Below are 16,005 nucleotides of genomic sequence, written 5' to 3'. Positions count from 1 at the left end.
CACAAGGGGCAGAGCTAAGGCTGTGGGGGGAAGTTTTATTTTTGTATTTCTTGTCTTTGCATGCTCATTAGGACAGCCGTTAAAGTCTTTTTATAGCATACATTTTCATAAGGCATTTCTCATACTTATTTGTACATAGCGTCTCAAGGAAGTTACACACTCTCTCCTTTGTAGTATTTGTACCCCTAACACAAAGGGAATGACTATCTTGGCTAGCCAGGTCTGTCGGGAAAGGCCCACCCAGACTGAGACAGAATCGATTTACAGAAAAAGGTAATTATGCTTCAATGAAGAAAATACGAATTCTGGATTGTGTTGGTCTTATTTTAACAATTTTTTTCACAATTAATTCCTTCTGTGCAGGTGCCTGAAGGGGTCAGTGTGCTGCAATTAAGAGAACATTTTGAAGAACAAATCATTGTTTAATTGTACCATGGTGCTCAGTCTCTGTTGTTAGACCAAGAGCTGGTTGCTCTTACGCAGGTCTGATAGGAAAGAAAGCAAAAAAGGGTTGGAAGTTAGTAACTCAATATACAGGAGGCATTAATATTAGCTTTGAATAGTCACTAGACTGATTGAGATTGGGGCTCTGGGGGCAGGAAGTTGAAAGTGAGGACAGAAGTTTATACATCATACAGTGGACAAGGTAGAGCTATTGGAGGGATTGATTTAGGAACAACATTTATTTGTTATCCTTAACCTCCTCTCTGCTTCCCTGGTCCAGCTGGGGCCACTTTGTCCCCTGGAACTGGTTAGATCAGTTTAGGGCTGGCCTAGCTTGTGCCCAACAGCCTATGGCCCCAAGGGGCCATTGCAACTGCTGGGACTAGCCAGCAGTGTTCCATGAACACCCATAGTCCCTCATACCTGGACAGTGTTCCCTGTAGGGGATGGAATAGGGTTGCTGTATCAGTCCTGCCCTGGCCAGGGAAGCCCTTATATTGGAAGCATCTCTGGGGAGGGAGGCAGATCCCCTGCCTGCATGGTCCATTTGCACCAGCTATGCCACAGGACAGTGAATTATGCCCATCAACTTCAAGGTGTCCACTCAATATACATTAAACTTTACCTGCACGGTGAGCTGGTCCCTTCAGCTCCAGCTAAAACTTCTTAGCTCTCAAACCCTAATTGCTGTTTTGGCACAGGATTCTGAGTTGTTTCCCAGTTGTTTGTATTTACTTGCACAGACCTCATTGGACATGGTTTTGAGACAAATATAAACCCAGCCATGGCCAATTTAATAGTTTTTTGGGGGGAGGTAATTTGATGGTAAACCATAATTACTAGTACAACTGATATCTTAATTTCCAAGCCAATCTGAGGAGGTGTTTGAGGCACGAATCAGGCTAATTAGAATTCTGTTTGCTCATAATAAATAAGGGATAATTGCAATTGAGTCTGGTTCACATTATTTTAAGATGGAAACTATTTTAAATGTGAAAGTTTGTCTATGCTATTCCATTCCATGGCAGGCCCCAGGCATTTTTCTTCTATTAGCCTGTGGAAAAAACAATCTCAGATGAGACTCAGTAACTCCTAGGTCAGAATTTTCAAAAAAGCTCAGCATATTGAGTGCATGGTGGGTGCGGAGTTCTTTTGAAAATCTGGCCCCAATTGTGGATACTGAGCATTTGAAAATCTGGCCTTAAATGAATTTTCCAAGGCCACACAGCTAGTCCACAGCAGAGCTGAAAATAGACTCCTGACATCCAGTCCCCTGCTCTATTCATTCATGACCAAACCACACTCCCTCCCAAACCAAAAATTGCAGGTTTCATTGTTTGTGCATCCATTCACGGCTATGAAGCCATGATTTGTGATTGACATGAAGTACAACAGAGGTGCTGTGCTGGTGATGCTGATACCATGAGTGTAGTTATATACACTGTATGTATTTAATCACAGACATGATATTCACCCATTTTCCACAATCCTCCTTCCTCACTGTTTGCTGGCCTAAATTCTAGACAATTCATTTGCAAGGATAAAACTATATTCTAGCAAGCACTGAAGAAAGCTATATAAACATTTTCTTCCAACTTTTCTTCCTCCTTTTTGCCCAGAAACTCCAATAATTTGGTATGGAAATTGTACATTAGAAATATGCACCAGAGGGATCACTTTTGGATGATGTATTTGTTCAGTTAATTTGAGATTTATACTGCATTATCAAGATTATAATTGATTAATTTAAGCGTTTCATTTCTAATTAGTAGAACTTGCTTTTCCTTTCAGGTGCAATGTATGACTGGGAGCAAATACTGCTAATTACAGCAAGTTCACAATTACCTTTCAATTTCAGCAGTTCCCTGAAGAACAGAGTGAACGAGGAAGCAATGCAAGGCATGGAAATAACATCCAGTATTTAAGTAATTAAAAGACTACAGATAAAGTTTTATCTTGTGGCATCAAACTGGAGCTCTGTTTAGGGTGAATAAGGAAAGTGACATTTAACTGCAAGACTCCCTTCCCCTGACCATGGACAGTCACCTTTCTCACCACAGCTCAATAAGTGTGTTCTTGATCTGCTCTGGAGCCTACTGTAACTTACTAACACACTCCTCAGGCAGCTGTTTAAGACTGTCCTCTGCATCATGAGCTTCTTAAAGCAGATGGCAAGGACAGGGAATACCAAGTGTCAGAGTGGGCCAGAGGGTATGGTAAAGGGCCCAGTGGCCAGTGAAGATATTTACTCCAAGCTGCAGATATTCTCAATAAAATGAATGATTTGGAGTGGGCAGATTGACAGCTCCAGTTACTCCCATTTTAAGTTCTTTCATTCCACCATTCAAAACTTAACAAATAAAACTAAGGAATCTCCCTTTTTACATGAGTGTCTGTACCCATAGTCCCAGGGCAAATGCTTTCCTTATTTACAGGAGGGCTCAGGGCCCTGGAAACCCAGTGAGGGGAAGAAAGGGGGTCTGCTCCCATACTTTCTTACCCAGATACAACTCACTGATTCAGTCAGTCAATCAAACACCACAAAGGGGTCTCCCTTAAACTTATAGGCTCCTCACCTTTGTCTTACTACCCAGCTGGCCACTGTCATGGCAATCACAGAGGCCATTCCAAAAGGAGAAAACAGCTTCAGAGTAAGAGAAAGCCTGTTGACTGAGCGTGCCTGGTCCCGTTTCCATTGTGCTGAAGACTGTAGGAGTTACAGTCTCTTGGAGGGAATTCTACGGCAAGGGCAACAGGCAGGCAATGACAACTGTAGCTATTCATTTTCTGGAAGAGAAGCACCTGGACAAGAAGAGATTTCCTGAAAAAAGCAATCTGGGTACAGATGTCACTACTGGCTGGTACTACTGGGAATGGTCCTTTCTGGAGTTACTATCTGCTCCTTTCCTTTACCTGGAAATGCCTTCATTAATTCTCCCACAAACTGTTTCCTTAGTGCCTCTGCAAACACATGTGTATATAGCAGATCAGCCCAATCCCATCCTGGGTGTGTCCTTTGGGAAGAAAGAAAAGGAGTACTTGTGGCAAAGGTGCCACAAGTACTCCTTTTCTTTTTGCGAATACAGACTAACACGGCTGCTACTCTGAAACCTGTCACTTTGGGAAGAAGAATCCCTCAAAGGGATGAGTGCGCCTTGCTACTCTCCTCTAACGGCAATGAGGTGCACAATGTGTGGTGGTTTTAGCCAATGCCTTGCTAGCATTCACAGAATGTCATGTACCTCACTGAAAATGTACCCCGGGGTCTTATCTGAATTAGGGTTTTATCAAATCAGCTTCTGACCACTGGCTTTGTGTGTGTGCACTCAGGTTTCTTATGTCTTCACCAGATGAAAATTCCCACCCTGCATCTCCTGCTCATCACTTCTGAAAGCATATCTCCCTCCCAACTATTTTGTAACTATTATAAAAAATTATCCCCTGAAACACAGAGGTCAAAGTTCATTTAAGATCATGGATGATGTGCCTCTGGAAAATCCTCTTTCTGGAGCTGTTCTGATAGACACTGCAGGGGCGCAGAGTGAGGTGTGTGTACAAGACAAATCATCCACTACTTCTCCATGAACCAATGCTGAGAAGTTCCCCTGTTCTGGAGACATTTGTCTTGCTGAGGCCACTTCACACACTACCACCTGCACAATCAAACCATAAGCAGAGTTCTGTGGACGTGTGCCCACTGCCTGCATCACTGCCTTCAGGACACTTTAAAAAAAAGATACATGGGGTCAGATTCTGCTCTTGGTCCTTCAGGAAAGAGCTGCTCAGTTGATGATCAAATTCCAAAATGTATTTCTGAAGAATCAAACAAACCAGGTTGATGAATGTTCCATAATCTGAATGTAAAAGCCATGGATCATCTGGGCACACAACCCTTTTTGAAGGCTTGGAAACTGTTTGAATATGAAGTCAGATTTGGTAATGAAGTTGAAAGTGTTGATGTTGCCTAGCAGGACTCTTAAGAAAGCATTGCTCTTATGCCCAAGGATTTGACCCAGTATGGCCACTTTTATGTCTTATTCATTACCGGTTAGGTTCAGTCCCTCAGGGGCACCTGGCATTGGCCACCGTCGGTAGACAGGATACTGGGCTGGATGGACCTTTGGTCTGACCCAGTATGGCTGTTCTTATGTTCTTATGCTATAGAGCATGGTTTTTGAACACTGTTTTAAGATAAGACTAACAGCTTAATGGGACTAAATCGGGGGGCCCAGATAATCTTCATCCAAGAATATTAAAGGAATTGGCACCTGAAATTGCAAGCCCATTAGCAAGAATTTTTAATGAATCTGTAAACTCAGGAATAGTACCAAATGATTGGAGAATTGCTAATATAGTTCCTATTTTTAAGAAAGGAAAAAAAAGTGATCCGGGTAACTACAGGCCAGTTAGTTTGACATCTGTAGTATGCAAGGTCCTGGAAAAAATTTTGAAGGAGAAATTAGTTAAGGACATTGAAGTCAATGGTAAATGGGACAAAATACAACATGGTTTTACAAAAGGTAGATCATGCCAAACCAACCTAATCTCCTTTTTTGAAAAAGTAACAGACTTTTTAGATAAGGAAATGCAGTGGATCTAATTTACCTAGATTTCAGTAAGGCATTTGATACCGTGCCACATGGGGAATTATTAGTTAAATTGGAGAAGATGGGGATCAATATGAACATCAAAAGGTGGATAAGGAATTGGTTAAAGGGGAGACTGCAACGGGTCCTACTGAAAGGCGAACTGTCAGGTTGGAGGGAGGTTACCAGTGGAGTTCCTCAGGGATTGGTTTTGGGACCAATCTTATTTAATCTTTTTATTACCGACCTTGGCACAAAAAGTGGGAGTGTGCTAATAAAGTTTGCAGATGATACAAAGCTGGGAGGTACTGCCAATTCAGAGAAGGATCGGGATATTATACAGGAGGATCTGGATTACCTTGTAAACTGGAGTAATAGTAATAGGATGAAATTTAATAGTGAGAAGTGTAAGGTTATGCATTTAGGGATTAATAACAAGAATTTTAGTTATAAGTTGGGGACGCATCAATTAGAAGTAACAGAAGAGGAGAAGGACCTTGGAGTATTGGTTGATCATAGGATGACTATGAGCTGCCAATGTGATATGGCTGTGAAAAAAGCTAATGCGGTTTTGGGATGCATCAGGAGAGGCATTTCCAGTAGGGATAAGGAGGTTTTAGTACCGTTATACAAGGCACTGGTGAGACCTCACCTAGAATACTGTGTGCAGTTCTGGTCTCCCATGTTTAAAAAGGATGAATTCAAGCTGGAGCAGGTACAGAGAAGGGCTACTAGGATGATCCGAGGAATGGAAAACTTGTCTTATGAAAGGAGACTTAAGGAGCTTGGCTTGTTTAGCCTAACTAAAAGAAGGTTGAGGGGAGATATGATTGCTCTCTATAAATATATCAGAGGGATAAATACAGGAGAGGGAGAGGAATTATTTCAGCTCAGCACCAATGTGGACACAAGAACAAATGGGTATAAACTGGCCACCAGGAAGTTTAGACTTGAAATCAGACGAAGGTTTTTAACCATCAGAGGAGTGAAGTTTTGGAATAAAGATCTATCTGGTTTTAAGATTCTACTCGATAAGTTTATGGAGGAGATGGTATGATGGGATAATGGGATTTTGGTAAGTAATTGATCTTTAAATATTCAGGGTAAATAGGCCAAATCCCCTGAGACGGGATATTAGATGGATGGGATCTGAGTTACTATAGAAAATTCTTTCCTGGGTATCTGGCTGGTGAATCTTGCCCATATGCTCAGGGTTTAGCTGATTGCCATATTTGGGGTCAGGAAGGAATTTTCCTCCAGGGCAGATTGGAGAGGCCCTGGAGGTTTTTCGCCTTCCTCTGTAGCATGGGGCATGGTTGACTTGAGGGAGACTTCTCTGCTCCTTGAAGTCTTTGAACCATGATTTAAGGACTTCAATAGCTCAGACATGGGTGAGGTTTTTCATAGGAGTGGGTGGGTGAGATTCTGTGGCCTGCGCTGTGCAGGAGGTCGGACTAGATGATCAGAATGGTCCCTTCTGACCTTAGTATCTATGAATCTATCAATCTATAAGTTATCTCCATCTACACAGGCTAGCCCAACAGTATTAGAAACTGGGTTTTAACATGGCTGCCAATCACTAGCAGAGGCCCAGTACAGACACGGCCAAAGGGCCCATGTTGTCTTCACACAGCAGCAGAGTAAATGGAAGAGACCCATTTTCAGAAGACTGTATGTGGGAGAATGGGCTTCCTGCAAGTCCCTTGTTGCCCTGAAAAAGCTGCAGAGTGAGATTTTTTCCCCTTACTCCTTAGCAGGTATTTCATTTATTTATGTTAATGTCCATCCCCTTGATATCTGATCATGTTATAGAGACTGAAAAGGACTCCTGCCAACAACTGGCAAAGAACAAATAAGCAGCCCAGTTCCACAGGGATGAAGACCACCTCATCTTTTTGAAGCAGGTTGACTGTCTTTTGCCCGTTATTGACCGACAAGAACTCCTGCTGGCAAAAGGCACGGCCCTGCCATTAACGTCGCATCTCTTTAAGGCCATACTAGTGCAGTTGGCATTAGAACAAACTGAGATTTCCCAAGAAGTGTATGGCTGCCAACAAAGACACATCTTGAGGGACCATTACATATGGTATTAAACTGAGAGCACTCTGTCAACATCTGATGCAGTTTGTGGAAAATTCTAAAGAAAATAAAACCAAGCCATTTCCACTGTAAGATTTCGAAAAAGTTCCCTCTTTAGCTCTTTCTACCAGTTGCATTTTCATTCTCCACTAGTACAGGCTGCGAGCACATCTTGTTATCATCCCAGATTTCCTTCCTGCAGATTTTAATTGTTAGTGCTGCTGGTCCAAACTCCTGGATGGAGGGAAAGGGACCTGCCCATGAATCCATCACATTGCATTAGGGAATGCTTTCAGTGCACCAGCCTGGGTTGTGTAACCTTTTGTTGCTGGGATTTCTAGTTGTGGCTGTCATCCCATGACCGCCTTCATGCTGCACAGCAGGTTCATGCTGCACAGAAAATTAAGTTTAAACATTGGGAGCTACTAAGCTCAGTGTCAGAGAAGTGGATGGTTCATGGGATTGATACCTGGTTCAGTGCTCCTGCTGGTAGCAGCTGATCTGATTATTGTCTAATGGCTGTTGACCAGCCTGTGGGAAATGGGTTGGCTGGTCTCAGCTTGGTTCCTTGTGGGAAGCTGTTAACATCACAACCCTATAAACACTGCCATTAGCCCTCTTGTTGGCAGTCTCCACCAAGAGGTAACGGGTTAAGGCTCATAGAGGCTGGCAGGCTTCACTACCACTGACAGGGCCTATGCACCAGGGGGAAAGTTCTGCAGCCGCTGTGATTTTTGTACTTTTGCTGAAAACAAATGTCAGTGACACTGTGGGAAAAACCCTAACTCTGATTGCTCTGTAAGTAGCTCCTCCAAATTCCAGGCATGTCATCCTAGAGGGTGGAGCAAGCAAAGAGGCCTCTTGGCAAGGCCTCTCCTCAGCTCTCAAATGAGGCCATTTTGGAATGGAAAAACACCCATCTTTCACTCACAAACACAGAGCATTTCACTCCTTCTGATGCATTAACTTCCCTCAAATTAGGTAAAGTTATTTCTCTTTCAGATGCAGATGAAACGTGGGGCAGGTGAGTCTGCATCATTAACCTTCTGCCAGGCCTGGTGGGCAAACTACACATATTCCCCTAGCATCTGCATTTCCCGAGGGGGACACAGCTGCCTGGAGACTGTGATGAGGCTGGCAGGGGCTCCCCTCACCACATTCCAGGTGGTGAGCATTGTCACAGTCATAACTGATTAAATCAGGAGGGGGAAGTCCACTGGGGATTTGATCACAGAACAAAATTCTGCAAACTCCAGGGGACAGTGCAGGGAAGGCGGGAAGGAGAGGACACAAGTCTCCCCACAAACACAAACAGAGTTACCATCACCTGAATGATTCCTAGCCTCTGGCTAAACCCGATGTCTCATTGCAAACCTGCCCTGCACAGCGCTTTCCTCGGAGCAGCCAATGAAATCAGCTTGCAAAAGCATGATACAATGGCTGCCATGTTACCCAAACAATAAGAAACTAGGATCTTGGCTCTTTTAACTTGCTTCACTCCAATTCTCCATCCCTCCAGCAGCCTCCCCCGGTCCCAAAGCCTAACTCAGAATTTCCCATGTACAGGATGCGGTGTGTGGAAGACTAGCCAAGGAGCGTGAAGGTGTATACATTGGGATGGCGAGGCCTCTTTGGGAGAGGCAGTGACTAGTTTCACTTTCCTGAAGCGAGGCTCACACCTTCAGAAGTTTGGGAATTGCTGAATTATTTTGAGCCTGATCCCAATGCTGCCAGCTCGGCCTCTCCTCACTCTGTCACAGCTAAGGTTTGGTTCCTGGCTCCTTGCACTGATAGCTGATTGTCCCATTCTCTCTTGCTCATAGGTCTCTCTTTGTTCTGACCCAAAGACCACTATTGTGGGGAGGCCCTATATTGTCCTAGTACCGGTTCTTCCATCTATTCCACAGCCTCTCAAAACCTACACATGCCCAGTCACTGCTCCTGACTGGGCCTTAGCTTGGCTTCCCTGAGCAGCAGCATTGAATGTGTCTCTCCCAGCCACCAACAGTCCTCACACAGCATGGAAGCTGGTTCCAAACGCTGAGAGAAGGGCCCACTAGTCCCTGTGGTGAGAGTTTAGATTGAGGTAAAACCAGTTAACATATGCTGTTGCCCTGACCTTAAAAGCCACAAGACTCTTCAGTAAGCAGTTGCCCAGTACCCTGACATGAAGGGATCCATTATAATCCTTTATTTTTACATGGAAACAAAAATGGCAAGTGAGATTGGGCCTGAGAATGAGACAGCTCCATTTTTCTACCTTAACCTTTGCATCTCCCCTATTTTCAAATGACTCCTGAGTCACAGCAGGAACTGTGGTGCCTTGCTGTCCTCGAGCCATGAACCACAGGAGTAACTGTCCCTGTCAGCTTCTTGTGAAGGCTTCTGCCCTTCAGACATGCTGGTCCCATGATGGCAGTGGTCCAGCAATGAGAATAAATAGCTTCTTCCCTTGGGCCCAGACAACAAGCTGGCGAACACACTTGTAATTTGCTGAAAGGAGCTTGGAATGTATAAGCTGTAAACATGAAATCAAAAACAAATGAGGCAGCAGCCTTGAGGGGAGGGAAGCAGCTCTGGACAGGGAGCATGCGCTTCGCAGATCTGGGACAGTCTGGTGTTCTAGAAGCGATGGCTGAGGGGCCTGCAGAAGGACCTGTGACTGGTCCTGTGGAGGGGCCTGCGCTGTCTTTCAGGTAACTGTGACAGGAAAAGAGTTTGTCTTGGGGAAATTTTTGTGCCCTTTGCCTGCTCCTAGGTGACCCTCATCCTGCTAGGCTCTGGAAGGGTTAAAACTGAGCCATCTTGTTACCAAGAAGGTCACAGCTTGCTGGAGTAGCCCAAGTATTATCTATTTGAAATGATCTTTTCTCCCTCCTCTTTCAAGCAGCTCAGGACAATTTTCAGGCTGATGGACACCAAGTTGCTGTGGCTGTTCGAGTTCATAATTCCCTTCAGAACTTGGGGATTAGATCTGGTGCAGGGAGTCTGGCTAGAGTTTCATGTTTTCCCTTGCTGGCTTAGTAAAGGCCAGTGCTTTACCCTTAACAGTGATTAGACCATGAGGAATTTATTACTATCCATTTCAAACTCATGCCTTGGTCTTTCCTCAGTGCAGCTCCTGGGGTCGGTCCCTTTCACTGAGGGGAGCTTCAGATTGTCATTATTGGGGCCTGACCCTTCTTCCTTTGAGAGTCTGCACTGGGGCTCTCTTCTGAGCTCTAGTCCCCAACGGAGAAGAGAGAAGAGTTGGCAATATATTAACAGCTGAGGTGCCAACTCACCCAGGGCATGCCTTAGGCCCACAGAGTGGTCGGATTCCCCAGGTAAGGTGCAAAGCACAATTGTCTGCTGAACCCTGCTTAGCACAGCTCCTTCCAGTTTGGCCAAGGGGAGCTCACTTCTGGTTTACATAGAAGAATAACTGGTGCTCTTTGAGGAAAACATGCACAAAAATCCTGGGTACCAGGCCAGGGGACCCCAACAAATGTTTTTAGTGTGAAACATAATGCAAGAAGTTAAAGCTCTTTGAAAATGACTGTACCCACAATTATATGCAAATGCAAAAAACCGAAGGCCTGCTTTTTAAAATCTGGCCCTTTATGTATATAAATCCCTGCTGGTAACATCACTGTTCAAGTGAGCTGTAGCTCACAAAAGCTTATGCTCAAATAAATTTGTTAGTAAGGTGCCACAAGTCCTCCTTTTCTTTTTGTCTTCTAACCAGGAATTGTTGGTGTGTATTGCCATCTAGTGGTGATGAGTAGGAGTGCCTAAAGAGTAGGAGTCCCATTCATTGCAAGAGCAGCAACACATTATCTTATTTACAATTAGTTTCCAATGAACTGTAGGGGGTGGATCTTTGTTCACATCTGGAGGAAGATATTGTGAGGAAAAGGGAATTTTAAAAAAATGGTTTGTCACAAAGCCCAGCCTCCCACATTCTATATCCTCATAACACCAAACATCCAAGAAACTGGTTTAAAACATTTCTGTATTTTAACAACATTATTTCTTCCACAATAATCATTTAGGATAATTCTATGTAATTTGATACAATAAATAATCTCTAGCATCTTCTATTCTATTCCAAGTGACATACTTTTACCCTTCTATGCCAATGCCACAGCAGAAAGTGGAGGGGCTTTTCTGCCTTACGTACGTGCTGTACACAAAGACAAGAAAAGTTCATTTTTATTTCCAGCGTAGGGTGGTGGGTGAAGGCTCTCCTTCAGTTTCACAGCAGGGAAATACTGCTTCATCATGGAATCTCCTTTAGAAGGATAACCCAATAGCCACAGGCCCTTTCATTTCAAAGATAACTTTCAGATCACACAAAATTCTGCATTTTCAACCATTCACTTCTCAAATTTCAGCCACCTTCTGTCCCTTTTCATAGTTTTCATAGAATTTAAGGCTAGAAGGCCCATTATATTATCTAGTCTGAACTCCTGTGTATCACAGGCCATTAAATTTCACCACATTAGCTGTGTTGAAATGGAACTGTTGTGTGCTACAGGCAGAGAACAGGAGAGAATGAGGTGCCACCAATGCCTAAGGCCCATGCAATGACAGGGGATTGTTTAGGCGAGATATACCTGGGAGCTGATCTGTGCTCCAGGCTGCAGAGGAAGGTGAAAAACCTCCAAGGTTCCTCCCAATCTGATCTAAGGGAAAATTCCTTCCCAACCTCAAATCTAGCAATCATTATGACCTGAGTATATGAGCAAGACACAGCAGCCAGGGATCTAAGAAGCGGAATTCTTGATACCACTTCAAACCACTGATTCTCCCTGTCTAGTGTCCTACCTCCAGTTCTCGCCAATCACTGATACATCAGAGGAAGGTGAAAGAAACCCAGAATACATCTGGCCAATTGTGCACTGAGTAAAAAAATTCCTTACTGACTCCAGTAGGTGACCAGCTGAGATTTGATTATAGTTGTTGTCTGAATGCAGAGCTACAAGTATTCTGAGTATGTTGGGGTCAACGCAGAACTTCTGTTCTCTCCATGGTCACGAGGGCAGGGAATGAACACTAGTCACAGACAATATCTCAGACAAAAAAAAATCTTACTGACAAAAAGCTTTGAAAAACATGCACACAGAGGTAAGCATCCATCTGAGATGCACATAGCCAGGATCAAACCTTTGAATAAGATGGAGTGTGGGATGAATGTCACTGCAGTAAGTTTCAGAGTAGCAGCCATGTTAGTCTGTATTCGCAAAAAGAAAAGGAGTACTTGTGGCACCTTAGAGACTAACAAATTTATTAGAGCATAAGCTTTCGTGAGCTACAGCTCACTTCATCGATGAAGTGAGCTGTAGCTCACGAAAGCTTATGCTCTAATAAATTTGTTAGTCTCTAAGGTGCCACAAGTACTCCTTTTCTTACTGCAGTAAGTGGTGCACACTGACAGAACCAGACTTTGGATGGAGGGGGCTTGAAATAACAAGATTGTTCTGTCATTTGTTGCCATGAACATGGAGAACTAATGGCAAAGAAATACTAAAAAATTTAAGCTAGCCTCAGCATTGAGCATGCAGCCACTATGCCTACCATGCTACTCCACATGAAATCCTAACTAAACACAAGTCTTCAACATTCTGTTATATAACAGAGATGGGACTTGGAAAAATTGTTCTCATTTCATCAAATGTCAAATGAATGTGAGTTATAATTTGGTCTCTTCTGACCATTGAGATCAATAGATTTTAAGGCCAGAAGGAACCACTGTGACCATTTAGTCTGAACTCCTGTGTAACACAGGACATTGGGCTTTCTTAAATTATTTCCTTTTGAACTAGAACAGATCTTTTAGCAAAGCATCCAATCTTGATTTTAAAATGTCCAATGGTGGTTAATCCTTAATAAATTGTTCCAGTGATTCATTACCCTCGCTGTTAAAAATTTGTACTTCTTTCTAGGGAGAATGTGCCTAGCTTCAGCGTCCAACCGTTGGATATTTTTACATCTTTGTCAGTTAGCTTGAAGAGCCCTCTATTAACAAATTTCTGTTTCTCATGTAGTTATTTGTAGACTGATCAAGTCACCCCGCAGCCTGTTTTCATTAAGCTAACTAGACTGAGCTCCTTGGGTCTTTCACTATAAGGCATCTTTTCCAATTATTTAATCATTCTTGTGGCTCTTTGCATAAAGCTAGTAGAAATCAGGCTGTATAAGAGTGTGAAGTTTGGTTCAAAGTCCCCAGACTCTAAATAAATCTCCTTTAGAAATATGAGCAAAATATCTGCTTTTAAAACATCATGATTTTTAATTTCTTAACACTCCAGCCCACCCCTATTCACACATTGTCAGCAGCTTTGTCTATGATATCCTACAAAATCCAGGAATCACACTTACCAGTCAGGAAACAGATTCTCCAACACTCTCAGCTGTAGGAATCTATCCAGGTATAACTTACTGTAACACTTGGTGCTCTCAGCCAGGACAGATAGGATATGCTTTAACAGTAGCCACTGGTATCAAAGGTTATTAACTGCTGTCTAGTGACTGGGGCACCAGGTTTTGTATAACCCTGATCCAAGCCATGTGTTCCCCCCACATTCCGACCCTTCACCCAGATCTCCGTGTTCCTGTGAACTTTTATCTCCTGCCCCCGCCTCACTAGCTTAGCCAGTCAGAACTGTACAGAACTCCCGGCCCCTGGGGCATCTCCACTGAATTTACTAGAAACTTACTCATAAAACTACTGCGAGCTTACTGTTCCATCCTCAGTACATTTTACATGTACCTGTTGCTCACTTATTTAGAAAAGAGCCTGAGTTTAACTTTACAGTCATTTTAACCAGAAATACATGATTCACTTGACAGGCACAGAAAAGCTCAGCTGAACCTAGTGTTCTCATTGAAAATTCTGCTCAGACAAACCCTGAAAATGTAGAAAAGTGGAATCATAAATCTGACTCTGACAATATACAACAGAGCTTTTTAATCAAATGCAAATCAGAGTATGACACACACACACTCACTCCAGGAGCTCTCTACCCAGATAGTGTATGAACAGGGAAGCTTCTTTTGTGTGCACTTATCATTAATGTTTCAAATGTATCATTTCCAGGGCAACATCCTTGCTATTTATTTTGTGTAGTAAATATTATTGTCAGTTTTGTTAAGTGAAATTGTAGATGCCAAATACAGTATTTTGCTCAGGATAAGGTTTATGTATCCAAAATGCTATCAAGTGCGTTAGAATGATGATGTATTTGAATCTCTTTCTTATTAGTCAGCTTTGTTCCTGAAAGTGGCCTGGCACTGCACCAGTTCAGTCATTTGTTCTCATAAGGCCACAGGACAAGACAGGCTAACATCACCATTCCTAGGGGCTGCCCAGAGTTCCGAGTTCTGATCTATCGGATCTAAGACCTCTACCAAAGTATCTAAGTGAGATAAAGTGGGTGAGATAATATTTTATTGGACCAACTTCTGTTCGTGAAAGAGACACGCTTTTGAGTTTACACAGGACTCTGTTAGGGTTGCCAACTTTCTAATTGCACAAAATCAAGCACCCTGCCCCACCCTTTCCCCAAGGCCCCGCTTCTGCCCTGCCCCTTCTCTGATACCCCAGCCACTGCTCGCTCCATCCCACCTCCCTCCGTTGCTCACTCTCCTCCACCTTCACTCACTTTCATGGGGCTGGGGCAGGGGGTTGGGGTGCTGGAGATGGGTGAGGGGTCCAGCTGGGTGTGAGGGCTCTAGTGTGAGGCTGGGGATGAGGGGTATGGAGTATGGGAGAGGGCTCTGGGTTGGGGCAGGGGGTTGGGGTGTGAGGGGGTTGCAGGGTGCGGGCTCTGGGAGGGAGTTTGGGTGCAGGAGGGGACTCCAGGCTGTGGCGGGGGTTGGAGTGTGGGAGGGGACTCTGGGCTGGGTCAGGGGGTTGGGGTACGGGAGGGGGTGCAGGGTCCCAGCAGCGCTTACCATGGCTCCCAGGAAGCAACCGCCAGGTCCTTGTAGCCCCTAGGAGCATGGGTGGCCAGGGAGGCTACATGCGCTGCCCTTGCACCCACAGTGCCGCCTCCACAGCTCCCATTGGTCACTGTTCCTGGCCAGTGGGAGCTACTTAGCCGGCACTCGGTGCAGGCAGTGCGCGGTGCCTCCCATGCACCTAGGGGCTGCAGTGACCTGGCGGCAGCTTCTGGGAGCCGCATAAAGCCAGGGCAGGAATGGAGTCTGCCTTAGCCCCTGGTCCCTGCTGCCCGCCGACTGGATGTTTACCGCCGACCGGAGCCGCCAGGGTCCCTTTTCAACTGGGCGTTCTGGTCAAAAACCAGATGCCTGGCAACCCTAGGCTGTATCTGAGTGCTAATCTTAAGATACTGGAATTTGGCTGGTAAAGCTAAGTATCAAAACTGCTGGAGATTGTGGGGAATGAATCCACAAATGAATGTGTAACTTCTCCTTTATACTGTTTTTACTGTTTAATTGCTGGTTTTATGTATCCTACTATGTAAACCCACCCTCGCGCTGTAGGCTTCAGAATCCAAGCCTAAACCACAACTTCTGACCACTGTCTATACAGCTATTTTTAGGGCACTATCATGAGCCCACTACCCCAAGTCTGTTGACCTGGGCTGGGATACTCATTCCCTCTCACTGCAAAATGCTTGTAGACATATCCAGAGGGTCCTAGTGTAGAGCACAGACTGCTCCTGATGGTATGTAAGTCACATCCTGTAGTTGCAGAAGAAAAATTCCTATGATTTCATCTTTATTTAGCCTTATACTTTTTAGAACTTCAGATAATTTCTCCTGTAGTAACTAGGAAGCTATAAATCGCCCCTTTATGTGTGAGAAAATCAATTGTTATTTGACATTTTACCTTAATATTACCAACTTCCTTCAACTGCAATAAAGAATCCATCTGCTTTTTATTTTA

The 16,005-nt window shown here is 44.1% G+C and overlaps 1 long non-coding RNA gene across 1 annotated transcript; it reads right to left on the bottom strand.

Annotated features, from left to right (window-relative positions):
- Positions 1–230: 230 nt before the first annotated feature.
- On the bottom strand, positions 231–13,552 carry LOC122457614. The gene is made up of 3 exons (XR_006277250.1): positions 13,473–13,552; positions 11,272–11,413; positions 231–485 (listed from the first exon to the last, which is right to left on the bottom strand). It is a non-coding gene; the product is annotated as an uncharacterized LOC122457614 (long non-coding RNA).
- Positions 13,553–16,005: the final 2,453 nt, after the last annotated feature.

Source organism: Dermochelys coriacea, chromosome 27, assembly GCF_009764565.3.
Source record: "Dermochelys coriacea isolate rDerCor1 chromosome 27, rDerCor1.pri.v4, whole genome shotgun sequence".
Lineage (NCBI taxonomy): Eukaryota > Metazoa > Chordata > Testudines > Dermochelyidae > Dermochelys > Dermochelys coriacea.
The sequence above is the reverse complement of the archived record's forward strand: the minus strand, read 5'-3'. Positions and strand labels throughout refer to the sequence as shown.